This window comes from Elephas maximus, chromosome 14, assembly GCF_024166365.1.
Source record: "Elephas maximus indicus isolate mEleMax1 chromosome 14, mEleMax1 primary haplotype, whole genome shotgun sequence".
NCBI classification, from domain to species: Eukaryota; Metazoa; Chordata; class Mammalia; order Proboscidea; family Elephantidae; genus Elephas; species Elephas maximus.
In genome coordinates, this window is record NC_064832.1 from 97591037 (window position 1) to 97597036 (window position 6000).

General features: G+C 44.4%; 1 long non-coding RNA gene across 2 annotated transcripts in view; it reads right to left on the reverse strand.

Annotated features, from left to right (window-relative positions):
* Positions 1–5264, reverse strand: part of LOC126058265 (uncharacterized) — a 55964-nt gene extending 50700 nt beyond the window's left edge. For both annotated transcript variants that reach the window (XR_007513160.1, XR_007513159.1), the window contains exon 1: positions 5174–5264. This is a non-coding gene — a long non-coding RNA (uncharacterized LOC126058265). The remainder of the gene's footprint in view (positions 1–5173) is intronic.
* Between the last annotated feature and the right edge of the window lie 736 nt (positions 5265–6000).

The following is a 6000-nucleotide window of genomic DNA, read 5'->3' on the forward strand; positions in this document are numbered from 1 at the left end:
AGCACTAATTACTAACCCTTGAATTCTGCACCCAGGAGGCAGTTTGGGTGATCATTTGCCTGTGGGTTACCAAAAAGTACTTCCCCTGCACTTTAAAGACTTCTCCTCAGAGCCTGGGAGCGAAGTGCAATTTCTGAACAAAGGGGACCAGCGATGAGCTCTCCAGCGAGACACTATGCCTTCTGTTGGGAACAAACATATGCTATAGATGTTTATCACGCAAAGGGGAGCCTGCCAGCTAGTGCGAGAATCTCTTGTTAAAGGAAACTTCTCTGCTCCCACCAGCTCCTTTTCTGCTTCCTTCTCTGGATTCTCTTCTCAGAACGTGTAAGATCTCACCCTCCTGTTAATGCATCTGCTTCCTATTTATACAAAGTGCACTCTGAGAGGAGAATTTTTTTCCTTTCTTTGGTCCTCAGTGATATGTGTTGCTGCATGGGAATTCCACTCTTGCAGCTGTGCCAGCTCACAGCTCTCTGTTTAAACAGACCAAATAAATACACCGTTGTCTCTTCTGCATAAGGAAAATGCTGTGATCAACAGGACTTTTTGTCTCTATCAAGTACAGCCACTTGGATTATTTTAAAACAAACAAAAAAGTTAATTTTAAAGTCAGGGCACCTACTGTGGAAATTTCTTTCCCGAGGAACCTTTGTAAACCTTTGTAAACTCAGCTTTCGTTTTCTTTGCTCTCTTAGAGACTGCTGCACAGGGCTGGGAACCCTGGTGGCACAGTGACTAAGAGCTCAGCTGCGAACCAAAGGTTTAGCTGTTCGAATCCACCGACTGCTCCTTGGGAGCCCTATGGGGCAGTTCTGCTCTGTCCTCTAGGGTCCCTGTGGGTTGGAACTGACTCGACATCAATGAGTTTGGCTTTTTGGTTTTTATACAGGACTGGGAGGAGCCCTGGTGGATCAGTTGTTAAAGCCCTTGGTTGCTAACCGAAAGGTCAGCAGTTGGAACCCACCCAGGTTCTCCGCTGGAGAAAGACCTGATGATCTGCTCCCATAAAGATTACAGTCTAGAAAACCCTACGGGGCAGTTCTACTCTGCCACATGAGGTCCCCATGAGTTGAAGAAATGCTGGACAGCAGCAGGCTGCATGGCTGAAGGGACTCCTGGGTGTCACAAACAGTTAAGGACTCAACTACTAGCCAGGAGGTTGGCGGTTCCAACTCACCCAGAGGCTCCTCGGAAGAAAGGCCTGAGGAACTGCTTCCAGAAGGTTACAACCACAGACATTCTGTGAGGCACAGTTCTCCTTGCACATACGGGGACGCTCTTAGAATCAACTTGACGGCAGCTGGTACTGGTGGGTTATACAGAACTGAGAGTTGAGGCTCCCAGTGCTCCAGCACCCACCACTTGTCAGAGAAAATGCAGGGTGGGTCCACACAACTGCACACCAAACACTTTCTACACCTCATAAACAGATAGAGCGATCTCCTTAAGGACCGCATACCAGGAGGGCTATAAGCTTACCATGGCGAATGGGGATGCCATCCAGGGTGACGTGCTTATAAATAGGATTTGTTGCTGTTGTTGTTGGGTGCCATCGAATCAGTTCCAACTCACAGCAACCCTATAGGACAAAGCAGAACTGCCCCATGGGGTTTCCAAGGAGGAGCTGGTCAGTTCACACTCCTGACTTTTTGGTTAGCAGCCAATCTTAACTACTGTGCCCTTCGGGCTCCTTCAACTCACAGCGACCCTATATAACAGAGCAGAACTGCCCATTAGGGTTTTCTGGCCGTAATCACCAGGTCTTTCTTCCACAGAGCCGCTGAGCGGGTTGGAACCACTGGCCTTTCAGTTAGCAGCCAATGGCTTAACCACTGTGCCACCAAATACACCAGTTGCCGTTGAGCTGATTCCGACTCATAGTAAGCCTGTAAGGCAGACCAAAACTGCTCACAGGACTTCTTTGCCAAAGCAGACTGTCACATTTTTCTCTCACGGAGCAGCTAGAGGTTCGAACCGCCAACCTTTTGGTTTACAACCTAGCACTTTAACCACTGTGCCATTAATCAGGGTTCTTTATAAACCGAGTACAGAGGCAAAAACAACACCTCTTTTCTTTGGACCAAGGGAATACCTTATGACGATGGCCGGGTTTTATCTCAGGGTCACCGTGAGTCAGAGCCAACTGCGTGGCAACTGGTTTTATATACACGTGGGTAAATATATTCATAGATATAAAACCAAAGTTCCACAAAGGCTGCTTATCCTTCCTATCTGCAAAACTCTCTCTTACTTTTTACTTCTTTTCCAATTCCATTTCCTTTAAAAAAAAATTCCAATCATAACTCACTAAATTGATTTCATAAACCACTAATGGGTTGCAATCTGTAGTTTGAAAAATAATACTCTCAACCAATTAAGTATTTTACCTTACTTCGAGTTTCTTCAATCAATTTGATGCACCAGAGACAGACCATGTCATTTGTGAAGTGACAGCCAAGACCAACATGGCTTATATTGGTTTACCAATCCACAAATGTCCCTCTAGCCCCCTCCCGCCTTTCTCTATAGATTAGTATGGTTGGAGTCCTGGGAATCTCACCAGGCATTTCCTTTATCTGCAGGAAGTATCTATTTTCAATTGGAGAAAAGAATCCCTATGCGAGAACAAACTAAAGTGTGTTGTAAATCTAACAGAAACTGATTCACGGGCTTGGTTGTCAGCCCAGTCCAGCTTCCTTCCCACAACAAGTGTGACTAGAACCTCAAATTCATCTTCCTTAGTGTGTGACCACATAGTGTGGTGATCCTGAGATACATTTGCTAGTTAATAATTAATCATAAGAGTCTCTTCTAATAGCGGCAGAAGGGAGATTGAATGGGTAGGGTATTCCCTCCCTGGAGAAAGATTTCCAACAATGACACCATAGCAAAATGCCTTAAAGGCATAAAGGCAGCAGCTTTTATGAAACCTAGATAGCATGTTAGAGTTTAAAATACAATCCTCTTTACAAACAGGTTTTAGTATCACTATACGCTTACAAAGGAGCCCTGGTGGCTCAACGGTTAAGTGCTCAGCTGCTAATTGAAAGGTCAGTGGTCTGAACCTGCCCAGTGGCTCTGAAGGGGAAAGACCTGGTGATCTGCTTCTCTAAGATCACAGCCTAGGAAACCCTATGGGGCAGTTCTCCTCTGACACATGGGGTCATTATGAGTTGGAATCAATTCAGCAGCACCCAACAACAATGACAGCATAATGCTTACTATTCTGTATCGCCTCACTCCCGGGCCCGTATACCCCTAAACCCAGCCTGTCATAGAACACACCAGGCTTATTCTTCAGAGCACACATCCTGACTGTAACTGATCATTCCGTCTTTATTTGTTTTATGTCTGCTACCCTACCTTTTTTTTTTTTTTTTTACCCTACTTAGACTGGAAGCTGATTAATTCAACATGGAATCCACAATGCCTTGCCCAGTGCTTGGCACATCAAAGGTACTCAGTAAATACTTGCCCTATAGGGTTTCCTAGGCTGTAATCTTTACAGGAGCAGATCACCAGGCCTTTCTCCTCCAAAGCCTCTGGCTGGGTTTGAACCTCCAACATTTCTATTAGCAGCCAAGTGGTTAACCATTTGCACCACTAGCGCTCCTTAGTCTCAGGGGGTGCTATAAAGAAAAAGAAAGGAAATGATGCGGAGCTCGATATGACTGGAACGTGGAGGGCTGAGAAGGGGACGGTAAGCAGGAAAGGGAGCAGAAGCCTTGTGGTGGGGGGCCTGGTACCCCAGGTCAGGACTGGGTATTTCATTTCAAGGGCAATGAGAAGAAAACCCAGTTGCCACCCAGTTGATCCCAACTCACAGCGCCCCCGTGTGGGTCAGAATAGAATGTGCTCCATGGGGTTTTCAGTGGTTGATTTTTCAGAAGTAGATAGCCAGGCCTTTCTTCTGAGGTGCCTCTGGGTGAACTCAAATCTCTAACTTTTTGGTTAGCATCTGAACTCGTGAACAGTTTGCACCATGCAGGGACTCCACGGGCAATGAGAAGTTCAGAGAAATTAAATGGATCACGAAGGCCACAAACCTAATAAGTGCTGGAGCCCAGGCTAGAACCCCGAATCCCTGCCTGTCAGTACTTACAGGTTTCCCCGGAACTGCATGGTTGAATACATGTTCACGTTTATCACACACAGCACCCTGCACCCTGTAACTCAGACATCTGATCTTTTCCATCTGCTTTCATGATGCTCAAAAGTCAACTCTGAATTTCAAATTCTCATGGACGCCAGACATCCTGCAGCCATGGAGGCTGGATAAACCCCTGAAGATATTGCCCTGAGATAATCTTTAAACCTTAAACCTAAAATATCCCCAGAAGTCTTCTTAAAGCCAAACAATATTCTAGCTTGACTAGTAAAAAATATCTGCCTTGAGCTGTATGTTCTTTTAAGATCTACTTATTTGGATCAAATGGACGGCAGCAACTAGAAAGGTTAGATAGGAAGCTTAGGGGGCAGTGAGTTTATGTTAATGGGCAGAACAACTCAGAAATAGAGGGGGAGGATGGCTGCACAACTTGAAGAATGTGATCAATGTCACTGAATTGTACACGTAGAAAATTTTGAACTGATGTATGCTTTGTTGTATATATTCTCAACCACAACAAAATAAAAAAAAAATTTTTTTAAAAGGAATCAACCTGAGAATGGCAAGGGGACGTTTTAGTGTTCTACTTACCCAGTCTCATTCTACACCCAGTTCTGCCCTGGTTTTCCTCTTTCTTATTTGAAGAGATTTTTCTACAAGTACAGGACAAAACAGTATTGATTCTAAAAAGAAAGGTCATGCTTCCACCATAGCCTCGCCTTAAAACAAACAACTTCTATTCCACTCAAAAAGAAGAAGAAAAAAATCACGTATGAGCAGGTAAGTAATATCTGGCAAAACAGAGAAGCCTTCTGTCAGATAATAAGAACGCTGTTCCTTCCAGCCCTTGCTCTCCCAAGGTCACAGGCAGCTGGCGTAAATATTGCATGAAACCTGTTTTGCAAAGAATCGCTGTCTATGATGATATATAAAGACGGAAGTCCTTTGGCAGAGTCTACCTTTTTCAGTATTACACGCTTTTATTTTCTGCCAGGAGGAGAAAAGTGGCCCTTTCTCGTTACGTAAACAGACACACCCTTTCGTGCAGGGTTAAGACCTTACCACGGTCTCCGTGTACAGTCCACAGTCTCCGTGTACAGTGCACAGTCTCCGTGTACAGTGCACAGTCTCCGTGTACAGTCCACAGTCTCCGTGTACAGTCCACAGTCTCCGTGTACAGTCCAGAGCTATCAAAGGCTCTTTATGAAAGAATATGTCAGGTGACAGGGTGTGCTGCAATTCCACTCAAGTCCAAATCCTCACCGGCTGAAAGAGCAAGAGTATATTATGACACCAAGTTTACATGGGGGAAATAGAAAAGATACTCTTTTCTTCTTTTATTATGATTTAATCCTTTGCTGCAGTATGAACCGTTGTACAATCGAATACTGAGTAGGTACCCTCAGCCTTAAAAGTGTTTTATAAAAAGAACCCAATTTTGCCAAATATATTCGCTCTCAACAAACAGTTGCTGAACAACTATTTTGGGTGAAGCACTTTAATAGGTGCTGTTAGAAGTGCAACCTGTCAGCGCGAAGCTAAACATTTGCCTACGTACATTGGCTGAAAGGTCTGGTACAATAAAAAAAACACCCTGTGTGAGTGGATTCAGCACGCGTTGGTGAAGTTTTACCTTGTTATTAAAAATCCCATAATTACTGCCAGGGGACTTCTTGTTTTCATCACTTAGAACTGACCTCAAGTACAGTACTTCGAAAGTAGTATTATTTAGGGAAAGACTAGAGGAAGAAAAAAAGGAGTCTCCATTGCCTTGCTTTTCACGTTGCTTCTCTTACAGCCGCTCAGCCTCCTTTTTACTTTTGCTATATTCAACGTACTTTTGTTAAGTACCAGGCACCATGCTTGACACTGAGGATTACAAAGGTGAA